At 36.6% G+C, this 14,058-nt stretch overlaps 1 long non-coding RNA gene across 3 annotated transcripts; it reads left to right on the top strand.

The window, feature by feature from the left end:
- The first annotated feature begins 279 nt into the window (after positions 1-279).
- On the top strand, positions 280-13,517 carry LOC132615993 (uncharacterized). 3 transcript variants are annotated; one of them, XR_009572927.1, is made up of 7 exons: positions 280-665; positions 5,266-5,312; positions 6,019-6,107; positions 6,802-7,050; positions 7,135-7,242; positions 12,292-12,338; positions 13,065-13,517. It is a non-coding gene; the product is annotated as an uncharacterized LOC132615993 (long non-coding RNA). The 3 variants fall into 3 exon arrangements; XR_009572928.1 differs by lacking the exon at positions 12,292-12,338; XR_009572926.1 differs by lacking the exons at positions 6,802-7,050; positions 7,135-7,242; positions 12,292-12,338; positions 13,065-13,517 and having other exon boundaries at positions 6,019-6,743.
- The last annotated feature ends 541 nt before the right edge of the window (positions 13,518-14,058 follow it).

Raw genomic sequence — 14,058 nt, 5'->3', positions numbered from 1 at the left:
GAGTCCAACCCAACAAAGGCTAGACCCGACCCATCACCCTCTATATTCAGCAAAAACACTCATATCTCTTTTTCGTTTGAAAGGGGCATAAAACCCTAGCCGCTTTGAGGAAATTTCCTCTCTCTTCGTTGTTATTACTGGAAATAGCAAAGGTACGGGTCAAACCTGTAAGATGCAGTCTTGCTCGTTCATTTTGGGCAAGAGCCATCAATGTTCTTGTCCTCTTTCACCATCACCACTGCATATCAACCAAGAAAGAGGTAAACTCCATCCTTTTTTTTTTTTTTTGCAAATCCTTAATGAATTTCGTCTTCTTGCTTGCAAAAAAGCCTCGATTTCTATTTGCATTTATTAAAACACACGGATTCAAGATGAATCCTCCCAAAACCATTTAGTCCCACATCGGTTGATACACTGATTTAGGGGATTTAGAGCCTATATAAAGGACCTTATACTTCACAAGAAAAACACACCACACAAGTCTAAAAAAATCAAAAAATATACTTAGTATACCTAGGGATCTAGCAATTTGCTAGAACCTTTAATTTCCTGAGTTTATAGTTTTAAAATTTTAATCTTACTTTTGGTTTGCGGCTGAGTTGAGTGGCTGAGGAGCTTGAAGGATCTCCAATTCAATTGATCGGCCAAGGCTACGCATGAAATAGGTAAATTATTTTCCTTTTCATTTATTTTTCTGTTCATTTATTTGTTTGATGTGTTAGTGGTAATATGTGTCCATTTCTATTAGTCATATATTATATGCTAGCATAGATTAGTTTTAAATATGTAATAATGTGTTTTCTTAGTTAGATTAGTTTAAAAATATAGAAATTTTGTGTTAGTGTATGTGTTGCCTTAGTTAGTATGTGTTAATGAATAGCTAATATGGTATTGATTGTTAGATAAGATCAAATTGGTCTTTAGCCTGTTGTAGTCTCTTATTGTGATTAATTGATTAGCATGCCTAGAACTTAGCTTAAATCACTGTTTAGCATGGTCATGATGCATATTGTGTGACTTGATTTGACTTAGTTTTCATGATTAAGGAAGTGTTTGTTTAGAGGGACTCATCATGCTTAAGTTGTTTGACTCTTGTCTAACTAAAGTTTGACAATACAACCTTGGGTCAGTAATAGGTGTTGATGTCTTCCTTATGCTTCACTTTAGGCTCAGTGGTCATTGTTTAAGGCATCAGTGATTATTTACGCTTATTTCGTACAACTGCAACTGGGTTGTGTTTGTTGTTGGCCAAAGGGTTCTCAATCATAATGAATGCCATGTTTGTTTGGTTTGTTTTAATATAGTCTGATTGGTGTGTGAGTAGTGTGCCAACTTGTGTAGCTTGGTCTCTTAACATGTACAACAGATCTGATTTTGATTCATAAAGTTCTTGTTAGTCTTGATACATAATATGTATCAGCTTATTGATAGTCAACTGGAAAGTACCTAAGTATGAGGTTTAAGATTAACCTTAACCCTTAACTTTAATAGCTTAAACACATTTCTATGTAAGTTTGATGTTATGTTATGGATATGGTATGTACCTTGCCTGCCATGTTGAACTGTTAATGTTTTCACCTCAAGCATGAGTATCATTTGGTCAAAATATGTGACTGGTCTTGTTCAAATTTGGTGGTTAAAGGTAATCATGTTTTCAATGTGTGCATACTGTGATTCATTTGGTTTCAACCCCACCTACGATAGCTTAGGATATGCTCAAGTGTCTATCCTTGTTTGGTTCAAGCCTGTCTCAGCCTATGTATGTCCATGCATATGTTATGTGTATAAGAAAGCCTAAATATCATGTAATAGGACCAGTCACAGTTCATGTTTAGAGGTGCAAGTTCTTGTTTATTTGATGTTATTTGATGTTTACTGCTGAGAAATGTTTCCCTCCTACATCTATTCCTGTTATTAACATGAGGTTGGTAAAATTGTAAAAGATCTCCAAAAGAAGGAGAAGCGCTCTTGTGCGTACCTAAGGTAGAGGATGAGAGTTTTGTAGCATTCACCCTCTCTTGGCCTTGTCTCCTCACCTTAGACCTGATTCAATACCCCTCCCCTTTTCCCCTTTGTCTGCTTACTGCTTGGGTAAGTCCTTTAAAGTTCAAAGTTTGCTTTTTTTTTTTAGTTGGTCTGGAGTAGAGGGGTTGAGCTTTGGCTCATCATCACCTTAAATTCCCTCCCAAATACACAAGTAACCCTGGACTCAAAAAGTTTGGTTATGTTAATTGTTTTGTTGCAACTCTCCCCCCCCCTTTTGGTAATGCCTATTTACACTTGTTTTTTTTCAAAGGAATACATGTCATGAAGGATTATGGGTTAAGCTTTGTTCCCTTTTAAAATTCTGAACTGAGTAAGGACCAACATGCACTATCAATATATGTTTATTCCCATTTTGATACTGTTTTGGGTCAAAAGGGATTTATTTAGTTGGATTCGTATAATTTTTCTTAGAGGTTTTAAACTGAATAGTCGTGGTTCACATGGATGCAATCCTTTTTTTTTTGAAAGTATGGTTTATTTGCCCAAATATGAAGTGATATATAAGGGCGTACCCTTGATGTATACTTCGTGTATATTTGGTGTATATCCCTATATATCTGGATGTGTTAAGAGCTTTATGAGTTAAATCTTGTCAAGAAAACATGTATACATGTGTATATCTGGTATATAGGCTCGCATGATAGGTATAGATATGTCAGATGCACAAGATACACAACCCATGTATATTTTGGTATACATATCAGGCTGTATATCAATAAGATATAAGACTATGTGGTCTGTGAGTTTTCATTGTTTGAGGACTGGGCTTTTGTTCTTTATTTTCATTGTACCCTGGTCCATATTGGGTTGAGATCACTTAGCATTGCATATGACATAACGTTTGGGCCTCTACGTGCTTACATGACTGTCCGGGCTTCTTCATATTATTTCATCATGGAGCCCGTTTTGTTTGTTCTATTTCGGAACTGTGCTAGTAATATGTGACATATGTTGTTCAAATAATCCCCATTGAAGTGTTTACATTTTTTAGTAATGATTAAGTGAAATATAAGTATAGATGGCCTCTAACCGATATTCTCCTTTTCTACTCCCTTGTTTAGCATGGAAATACGATAGGCCATTCGGGTATCTCCTTCAAACCATTATTGGGCCAAAAGCTCAACGCCATTCTTCTATCTAGTCTGGATAAATGAAAACGCATAGAAGGTCTAACTATGGGTAAAAATGGCAACTAGTGGGGCTTAGGTAGGCCCACTAGCCTAAACTTTCCTTTTATTTTTCAAGCTGTATATGTGTTTGTATGTAAAAAAAAATGCTATGTGATTATTGAAACCCAATGGTTAGAACGTAGGAATTTAGCGTAAAAAGTTAGGGAAACCTTCAAATAGTTTTCAAATAAGGCTAATCAAAATAAGTGCATGAAATTGGCAAATGATTTTGGTGAAGTCTTAAAAAATCTGGAAATAGCATATATGATATACGAGATATACATGCATGCATACGGATATGGAAAAAGGGGGAAAAAACTATTTTGAGCCTTATTTGTAAGAAACTGAAATTTGAACTGATTTTGGTACATAAGGAGAACAAAAAATTGATTTCTAGAAAAGATGAAAATGATTTTTAATACTCAAAACTTAAGGTTGTTTTTGAACCTTTTGGGCCTAACCCAAACCTTAAGTCACATAAACAAAAGGAAATACACTTAATCCTTATTTTAGGGGTAAAAGGTTTAAAAGTAGGATATGGTTGACCTAAAATTAGACAAAAGATAAACAAAAATGCAAAAACCTTCTCATACTTGTATAAACCTATGGCATATTTACAAAAGAAATACACTCAATGTTTTCAACAAAATTATAAAGGATTAAAAGCATAAACATTTGAACCAAATTAAGTTGGACTCTACTAAAGAGAAATCTTAGGCGTGTCTTGGTTCGGAAATGGAATGACCTTAAGACTTTATACATTTTTTAAGAAAAACCCAACTCTTTCGTCTTCAAATAAATGAATTTTTTCCAAAACATGATGTTATATCCCGTCTTTTTGTACATTGGATTATTCGTAAGCCAATTGACATAAGTTAAGGACGAAATTACTTTTGGGATATGAAATAAGGACTTTTAATCCCCGATTTTAATTAGTGCACGATTTGTTTATTAATTTCAATTAGTATAGAAATATTAATGGAGATTAATTAACTATGATTAGATTATTAAGTGGAGATTAGTGATTAATTAAGATTAATTAAGTTAGCTAATTAGATAATTAAGTGGGCCCCACCGACTTTAAAAACAAATATAATACAAAACAATAAAAATTGATGAGTCATTAGGGGGGGGGGGGGGGGGGCACGTGTCCTATAGGTGGAAAAAATATATATAGTCATATAGATGACTAATGTTGGCTATTTTCATTTCATTTGCAAATTTTGCTCAATTGAAGCTAGAGCTTGAGCAGCTATGGCAGCCACTGCTCACGGCCAGCTTGTTATTTAAAAAAAAAAATTTCTTGCTTAGATTAAATTCCAAGATAGTTTGCACGTCCAAGGAAGTGATAGAAACATAAGGGATCGAATTGAGGAAGAGGAAATAGTGCAATTGGTGCAAGTGAGTGTAGAATTTGCTCCGATTAAATTAAAGTAAGATCTTCTCATTTTATGGTATAATTGGATTAATGGTGTTGTAATGGAAAGATTAAAATTGTATTAGATGAAATTGGGAGTAAGAAATTGCATGAATTCGTTGGTATTAGGAGTTGTAGTTGTTATATATAATTGTTGAGTTGAAAGATTAAAAGTGTGGTTTATGTTCATATGCTGTTGTTCCTGTTGTTGTCGTGTTGTCTATGATATGGCCTCTAAATTTGGAAAAAGAAGTGCATAACGTATCGTATACAAAGCGTATGTTGGTATGTTTGGTGTATAATCTTAAATGTTAATGATTTGGATTGGAAAAGGATTAAGAAAGGTTATTGGGTTGTTTGAGTTGTTTATGGGCTGGATTGTAAGGATTTGATATGAATATTTCTATTACTGTTGTTGTTGGTATTGCTGTGATAACAGGAGATTAATTAGAAGTTCGGGTTGGGCGAGTTATATAGGGGAAATGCTGCCCGAATTCCGTTAAGTTCTTAACTAACGAAAATCCTAATCAGGAAAGTATGAACTAAAGAATGATACCTATAAGCGATTGGTTGTAGATTTATAAGCTAGAAAGTATAGTTTACTAACGATAGCGTTACTTTCACATTAAATAGGCTAAAGGGGAGACGAAGCGAACTTGGTTACGGTTAACCTATAACAGGTATGTAAAGTTATCCTTTCTTCCTTTTGGCATGATTCATATGAAACGAACAAACGACGAATGTATAAGTTACTATTCTTAGAGACACTAGGATGGTTAATGTTCTTGATTTCCATAAGCTATTTCATATGGTTTTGGTATGTGTCTATGATTCCTGAAGTTCCCTTTGACATAATTCATAATGACGTTCGAGGGATACTTGATATGACTGTCACCATTGATACTCAAGTGTTAATTCATTCTACTTATTCTATCGAGTCTCTGATGATGATTTAGTTTGTATATGGTTGCTCACTACTCTGCTCGTGCATGCCTCAATATGTCTTTCACCGAGTCCTGGGCCGGGTATGTTATCGTGCACAGTTTCACTGCATTGTTCACCGAGTCCCTCACTAGAGGGCCGGGTACGGTATATATATATATATATATATATATATATATGATATGATGATGTGATTATGGCGCCAAGGATGGCATATGATGACTTTATTCACCGAGTCCCGTAATGGGCCGGGTATGATATATGATATTGACATGCATGCTTTATGTTTCATAAGTCAAGTGTTTTGGTATTCTGGATATTATACTTGTCTCCTATAATCCCTATTCAATCATGGTCCTCTTTATTGTATTTCATGCTTTACATACTCAGTACATATCTCGTACTGACCCCCTTTCTTCGGGGGGCTGCGTTTTATGCCCGCAGGTACAGATACTCGATTCGGTGATCCTCCAGCTTAGGATTCCCACTCAGCTATCTTGGAGAGCTCCGTTGTTCAGGAGCCTAGACTTTTGGTACAGATCTTTTGATATATATATATATGTTTGTCCAGGGGTACGGCGGGGCCCTGTCCCGTCATGTTTCACTGTTGATACTCTTAGAGGTCTGTAGACATATGTGTGGGTTGTATATAGATTATGATTAGCTGTGCCTATATGGTTTGTTGTGGATATTTCTGTTTATTATGGCAGCCTTGCCGGCTTGCATATGGTATCGATATGTAGTGGCAGCCTTGTCGGTTTGCGTTGTATATTGACATGTAGTGGAAGCCTTGTCGGCTTGCGTATTATAATGATATATAGTGGTAGCCGTGTCGGCCCGACGTATTTTATTACGTTGTGATTGGTTGTGACTCCTCAGGAGACAGACTATCATGATATGTGACATTGTGAACTTTTGGGTCTTTGTCAATTCCCATATTGTCTATAGTGTCAGCCTGACTATGTCTAACAGGTACGTATACGAGTGTCCAGCTCGGCACTAGTTATGGCCCAGGGGCTGGGTCGTGACAGAAGTGGTATCAGAGCAGTTCATCCTTGGAGTGTCTACAGACCGTGTCTAGTAGAGTCTTGTTTATCGGTGTGTTGTGCACCACCTCTATAAACAGGAAGCTACAGGACATTTAGGATGTTGTCTTTCTTTCCTACTCTAGATCGTGCGATAGAGCCAGAATCTAGGAAGGATTGTTTCTGACCTCTTTTCCTGTAGGTAGGTGCAGATTGGCGAGAGATGAAGAGGTCAGCTTCAGATAGTGGGGGTGCTAGGAAGGCCCCTAGGGTAAGTTTAGGACCCCAGGCTCCAGGACCGAGCAGGAGGAGCCTCAGTTATTCTATCGAGACTGACCCCTCGGAGGACCCAGGGACAATTCCTCCAGAGTTTATGATATCTAGGGAGGCGGTCCCCGAGGCCGTACCAGTTGCTCCTATGGCAGAGCACCACGTTAGACCGGCTACCTCGGTAAGTGTCACAGATTACTCCAGCCCCCTATCCTGGTCGTCGGTAAACCAGGAGTTGCTCGGTTATCTAATTCCTCGTACTCAGATGAGGAAGATGATGAAGGCCAGACGAGTAGATGGAGGGTAGATGATGACGAGGAGCACACCTCACCTTATAGATCACCAGATCAGACTAGAGACCGATCGACTACAGGTATATGAGACTTTATTGAAATTTCCTATATATGTGCATTTGCTATAGATTATTACCTAATAGCGGCCAGCGGAAATCAAAGGGGCTGACAACCAAGTATTTATGAGTAACAGCGACCAATGTGTTCCCATCACCATGGGAATTTTGGAATCTAGGATGGAAAGTAGTTATACATACAGGTGAAAGTTGGATATTAAGGTTACGTTATGAGAATTTGTATATACAAAATGACAAACTGGCTATCATCAAGGTAAGTAATGGTAAGTATGATAGGAGAATGGATCGAATGTATAAAGTGTGAACAGGGGGAGCTGAAGAAATCAGTAAAAAGATAAGTGACGGTAAGCAAGGTATATGTTAGATATGGTATGAATGTTGCAGGTATGATTGAAATGCAGTTAAAGATTGAAAGGGAAAATAAACAGGAAAGTGTAACAGGTACAGTTTGAGTTGGACATACGAGGTAAGTTCGTCATTTTCATACTGTTATTGATATGGGGAGCCCTGTGCGGCTATGATACGATATAATATATATGTATATGTTGGCACTGTGAGCCATTGTTGGTATTTCCTGCGTGCAGGTTTTGGGATAGTAAGAAATGCAGAGGAAACTCTGCCAATTTTTTTCTAGAAATAAAAAGAGAATGAGATATAAGTTCGTAACATTCTTGAAAGGTCATGTCAATAGTAATTATAAGGTCGAGATCAATATGGTAAAAAGGAAATGTTAGGACAATTTGGAAGGGCTTGTGATAGTAAAAGATGATTTAGAAAGGGCTGGCAAATCTTAATAGAGTGTTATATTGAGGTATCAACTGAATTGATCGGCAGAGACAAATTACGACGAGTTATAGTTAAAAGGAATAATAGTATGATTGAGACAAGAGTACGGAGGAGGAAGAATCGTGACGAATACGTATGTATTGATAAGATAGCTTGTGAGGTATTAAGGATAAGATTGACCAGAAAGGGAAAAAGGTTAAGAAGTGTTATACTATAGGATTGATTACGAACAGAATATAATGTGAATATAATAAGGATTGTTATGAAAATGAGTAAAGCCTAGCGAGGAAGTGACTAAAAGATATGACGTGATCTATGTGACTAAGGTATAAAGGCAAATGTGAAATGGAAAGGCAAGGTATAGAACGAATGGGAAAGACTTATAAAGTTCTATAGGGAAAGTTCGAAATAAAGATTATGCGATAACGGAAATGAAAGTGAGCACAAGAAAAGAAGGAGTTAATTAAAAGAAGGAAATAAGAAGAAAACGAGATAATAGTAATAGGTTATGACATATATGATGAAGGATCAAACTATAAAGAGATGAGCAACGAACACGAGGACACGAGTAATATGAGTGACAAAACGGTGAAGGATCAAACTATAAAGAGATGAGAAACGAAGCAGAATGAATGCCAGAGAATGACTGGGATGATAAGAACAAATAGGGATGAACAGAATACACTTTGAAAAAGAGAAAGGGATTATGCAGGAGTAGTGGTTCCGAAGGATACAGAGGTAGCATGAGATTCTTCGTGCACAGAATAAAAGGAATTCTAAAGGAAACACCTAAGATAGACGTGATTAATTGGGTACGAGTATCGAACAAAACGGAAAAATATAACTATGGATTTAAAGGTGTAGTAGGACGACAAGGTGATAAGATAAGATTGTCATTAAGATGAACTCGATATGATTTTGAGTAGGTTAGAAGCCGGTACTGTGTGCACAACAAGGGTAAAGAGAGTATAAGGCATAAAGGAATACTGCGTGTGTACGACTTCACCTTAGAAACAGTGAAACCCTTAAAGGACAAGGACCGTAGGGGTAAAGATAAGGTTACAAGAGAGCTTTGGATACTTATCATCAGGATAAGTGCTACCTAATTAAGAAATTGGAACGACTACAAGTACTAAATAATTATTGAATGGAGTAAATGGAATGTGGCCTTGGATGAGTTGCTACATTGGTTGGATTACTCGATTACGGATTATCAGATGAGATTTTGTACTATACATAGAAAGGTTCTCGTCACTTCGAGATTTTGAAAAGGTTTCGTACGTGGATAATCAAGTTATAAATTATAAAGAAAGACATGGGTATGGTGCAGTATACCAAGTTAATTGGAAAAGGGATCGGGTGGATTTGAGATTGGAAATAGGGACATAGAGCGGGACATAAATAGATAATGGTATAAGTACGCCCTTAAGGGGGGAAGCAGGTGAGAGAAGTGCAAGTGTAAGATGGAAACGATTGACGCTGTAATATATTTGATATGGATGCTTAAACTTCAAGTGAGATCCCTTGCTAAAACAAGTTAGTAAGATCTGAAGGCCAGCAATAAATGGATAGCAGTCAGGATGGTATTTGAGACAAGACCAAGGATCATTTGTAAAGATCTTGTATGATATGACATTAGGAAGTGGGTGAATGGTAAAAAGAAAGAGTACGACAAGAGAATGGTAACGAGTAACTTAAGAGATATTATAAAGGAGAGCTACGCTATACTGGGTTAAAGGCTAAGATATTGGCAATAGAGTTGTTCGCTAATGATATTGCGACTTATAAGTAGTAAAGAGAAGGGATAGAGAATATCCTATAGTGGAATACGAGAAAATCAAAAGGTGAATAAATGAAAGGAAAGGAGTATGACAAGATAGGCTACGAGTGAGTTTTAGTACGGATGAGATATGTATAGCAGAATGAACAAGAAGAAGGAAAGACTGTGACTAAGATTGGATCTATTTTATACAAGTTGTACAAGAATAGTTATATAAATTACGAATATTTGTATGCTAAGAACGAGACCAAGCGGGTACTTGATAAGAAGAATAAGGATTCAGTAATAACCATGCGGTTGCGATATTTTGGATATATTAAGGAAAGGTGTAAGATGGTTTGAACCAAAGTACCGAGATAGGATTAGTACTGAGAGCAAAAGCCATAGTTGAGCCCGATATCAATTGAAAGATACAAGAGAAGAATGTAAGGTCTGCATGAAGGTCGGTGAGACGACGCTAAGGTATTTCTTGGACTTAATTGAGCACTTCGCATATTGTGATGCGTGATGGGAAAATTAAGAGCAAAATCTGGGTAAAGAGGCAATAGAAGAGTTTGACTTAAAGATAATAAAACGACACGAGATAATACGACTAAAGTGTTATAAGCTGGATTAAGGGAAATGGGTTAAGCGCGACGATCAGAACAAGCGGGTTACGGGATGACAGTGAATTTGTATGTCAAATCAAAACTTCTTTCAGAATTTTACCAGTTAATGATAGGCAGATCACAGAGCAGCTGTTATATGAGGAAACTCCCGCGCTACTTGATAGCCAACTCTAAGGATTGAGATTAAGAGCTAAAAAGTAGAATGACAGTTAAAGTCTTCTAAAGAAGTTGAAGAGTAATACATGAGGCCGAAGATTCCAGAATATGGACTGTACAGCAGGGCGATGTAAGGTTATTGAAGTAAATTAATGTTACACCTTGGGAAATGTCGTTTTATTCATAGAGTGCCGAAGGGTCTACAGGTTACCAGAGGCATGAAATACTCCTAGGATTGTAAAGTATAATAAATCGACAAGGGACGACTGCGCGTTATAAAATCTCATTTAAGGATTAAAAGATAGATGAAGTTAACGATACAGCTTAAGGGAGAAATTATAGAAGAATAAGGAGTCGAGGAGAGTAAAGACAACGCCGTGGAATTATCACCTCGAGAGGCAAGAGCAAGAAGAAATATTACAGGAATGGTTACATAGAGATCTTGAATGCATTAAAATAAATTGAAGGGAATCGACCAATGAAAGAGGCGTGTGAAGGGCATAATTCAATAAAAGAACATTTAAGGAAGTATTGGGTGCGCAGGACTAATTTAACATTCGAGGACGAATGTTCCAAAGGGGGGAAGGATGTTTTTACCCGTCTTTTTGTACATTGGATTATTCGTAAGCCAATTGACATAATTTAAAGGACGAAATTACTTTTGGGATATGAAATAAGGACTTTTAATCCTCGATTTTAATTAGTGCACGATTTGTTTATTAATTTCAATTAGTATAGAAATATTAATGGAGATTAGGGATTAATTAACTATGATTAGATTATTAAGTGGAGATTAGTGATTAATTAAGATTAATTAAGTTAGCTAATTAGATAATTAAGTGGGCCCCACCGACTTTTAAAAAAATATAATACAAAACAATAAAAATTGATGAGTCAGCACGTGTCCTATAGGTGGAAAAAATATATATAGTCATATAGATGACTAATGTTGGCTATTTTCATTTCATTTGCAAATTTTGCTCAATTGAAGCTAGAGCTTGAACAGCCATGGCAACCACTGCTCACGGCCAGCTTGTTATTTAAAAAAAAATAATTCTTGCTTAGATTAAATTTAGTGCAAGTGAGTGTAGAATTTTCTCCGATTAAATTAAGGTAAGATCTTCTCATTTTATGGTATAATTGGATTAATGGTGTTGTAATGGAAAGATTAAAATTGTATTAGATGAAATTGGGAGTAAGAAATTGCATTGGTATTAGGAGTTGTAGTTGTTATATAGAATTGTTGAGTTGAAAGATTAAAAGTGTGGTTTATGTTCATATGTTGTTGTTCCTGTTGTTGTCGTGTTGTCGTTGATATGGCCTCTAAATTTGGAAAAAGAAGTGCATAACGTATCGTATACAAAGCGTATGTTGGTATGTTTGGTGTATAATCTTAAATGTTAATGATTTGGATTGGAAAAGGATTAAGAAAGGTTATTGGGTTGTTTGAGCTGTTTATGGGCTGGATTGTAAGGATTTGATATGAATATTTCTATTACTATTATTGTTGGTATTGCTGTGATAACAGGAGATTAATTAGAAGTTCGGGTTAGGCGAGTTATATAGGGGAAATGCTGCCCGAATTCCGTTAAGTTCTTAACTAACGAAAATCCTAATCAGGAAAGTATGAACTAAAGAATGATACCTATAAGCGATTGGTTGTAGATTTATAAGCTAGAAAGTATAGTTTACTAACGATAGCGTTACTTTCATATTAAATAGGCTAAAGGGGCGACGAAGCGAACTTGGTTACGGTTAACCTATAACAGGTATGCAAAGTTATCCTTTCTTCCTTTTGGCATGATTCATATGAAACGAACAAATGACGAATGTATAAGTTACTATTCTTAGAGACACTAGGATGGTTAATGTTCTTGATTTCCATAAGCTATTTCATATGATTTTGGTACGTGTCTATGATTCCTGAAGTTCCCTTTGACATAATTCATAATGACGTTCAAGGGATACTTGATATGACTGTCGCCATTGATACTCAAGTGTTAATTCATTCTACTTATTCTATCGAGTCTCTGATGACGATTTAGTTTGTATATGGTTGCTCACTACTCTGCTCGTGCATGCCTCAATATGTCTTTCACCGAGTCCTGGGCCGGGTATGTTATCGTGCACAATTTCACTGCATTGTTCACCGAGTCCCTCACTAGAGGGCCGGGTACGGTACATATATATATATATATATATATATATATATATATATATATATATATATGATATGATGATGTGATTATGGCGCCAAGGATGGCATATGATGACTTTATTCACTGAGTCCCGTAATGGGCCGGGTATGATATATGATATTGACATGCATGATTTATGTTTCATAAGGCAAGTGTTTTGGTATTCTGGATATTATACTTGTCTCCTGTAATCCCTATTCAGTCATGATCCTCTTTATTGTATTTCATGCTTTACATACTCAGTACATATCTAGTACTGACCCCCTTTCTTCGGGGGGCTGCGTTTTATGCCCGCAGGTACAGATACTCGATTAGGTGATCCTCCAGCTTAGGATTCCCACTCAGCTGTCTTGGAGAGCTCCGCTGTTCCGGAGCCTAGACTTTTGGTACAGATCTTTTGATATATATATATATGTTTGTCCAGGGGTACGGCGGGGCCCTGTCCCGTCGTGTTTCACTGTTGATACTCTTAGAGGTCTGTAGACATATGTGTGGGTTGTATATAGATTATGATTAGTTGTGCCTATATGGTTTGTTGTGAATATTTCTGTTTATTGTGGCAGCCTTGCCGGCTTGCATATGGTATCGATATGTCGTGGCAGCTTTGTTGGTTTGCGTAGTTTATTGACATGTAGTGGCAGCCTTTTCGGCTTGCGTATTATAATGATATATAGTGGCTGCCTTGTCGGCTTGTGTATTTTATTACGTTGTGATTGGTTGTGACTCCTCAGGAGACAGATTATCATGATATGTGACATTGTGAACTTTTGGGTCTTTGTCAATTCCCATATTGTCTATAGTGTCAGCCTGACTATGTCTAACAGGTACGTATACGAGTGTCCAGCTCGGCACTAGTCATGGCCCCGGGGCTGGGTCGTGACACATGAGTTATGATATGCCGTGACAGTTTTACAAGAAAGAAAATCTTTTAAGCAAATAATCACATTAATCACACATTGAAGCTCGTAGGTCAACTATATTCTAAGGATCTTTAATACTAGGGTGCTTAAAACCTTTCCTTGGGGATCATCATAACCCTTACCTCGAACTCTGGTTTTAAAGGATTTTTTATCTTGTTTAAATAAACCCTTTAACTTGGTTTTTCTAATTTCTCTTATAAATTAGTTGGCGACTCTAAAAATATAAAAATCCGAATAGAGTCCACAACCTCTTAATAGCTTTTATGCACCCGCGTAAAAGTGAACTGTAACAGATGGCGTCTCCGCTGGGGATTTCAAATAGGTTATAATCATAAGTGTTTCAATATAATGTGATTAGTTGTAATTAGTTG

This window comes from Lycium barbarum, chromosome 10, assembly GCF_019175385.1.
Source record: "Lycium barbarum isolate Lr01 chromosome 10, ASM1917538v2, whole genome shotgun sequence".
Taxonomy (NCBI): domain Eukaryota; kingdom Viridiplantae; phylum Streptophyta; class Magnoliopsida; order Solanales; family Solanaceae; genus Lycium; species Lycium barbarum.
The sequence above is the reverse complement of the archived record's forward strand: the minus strand, read 5'-3'. Positions and strand labels throughout refer to the sequence as shown.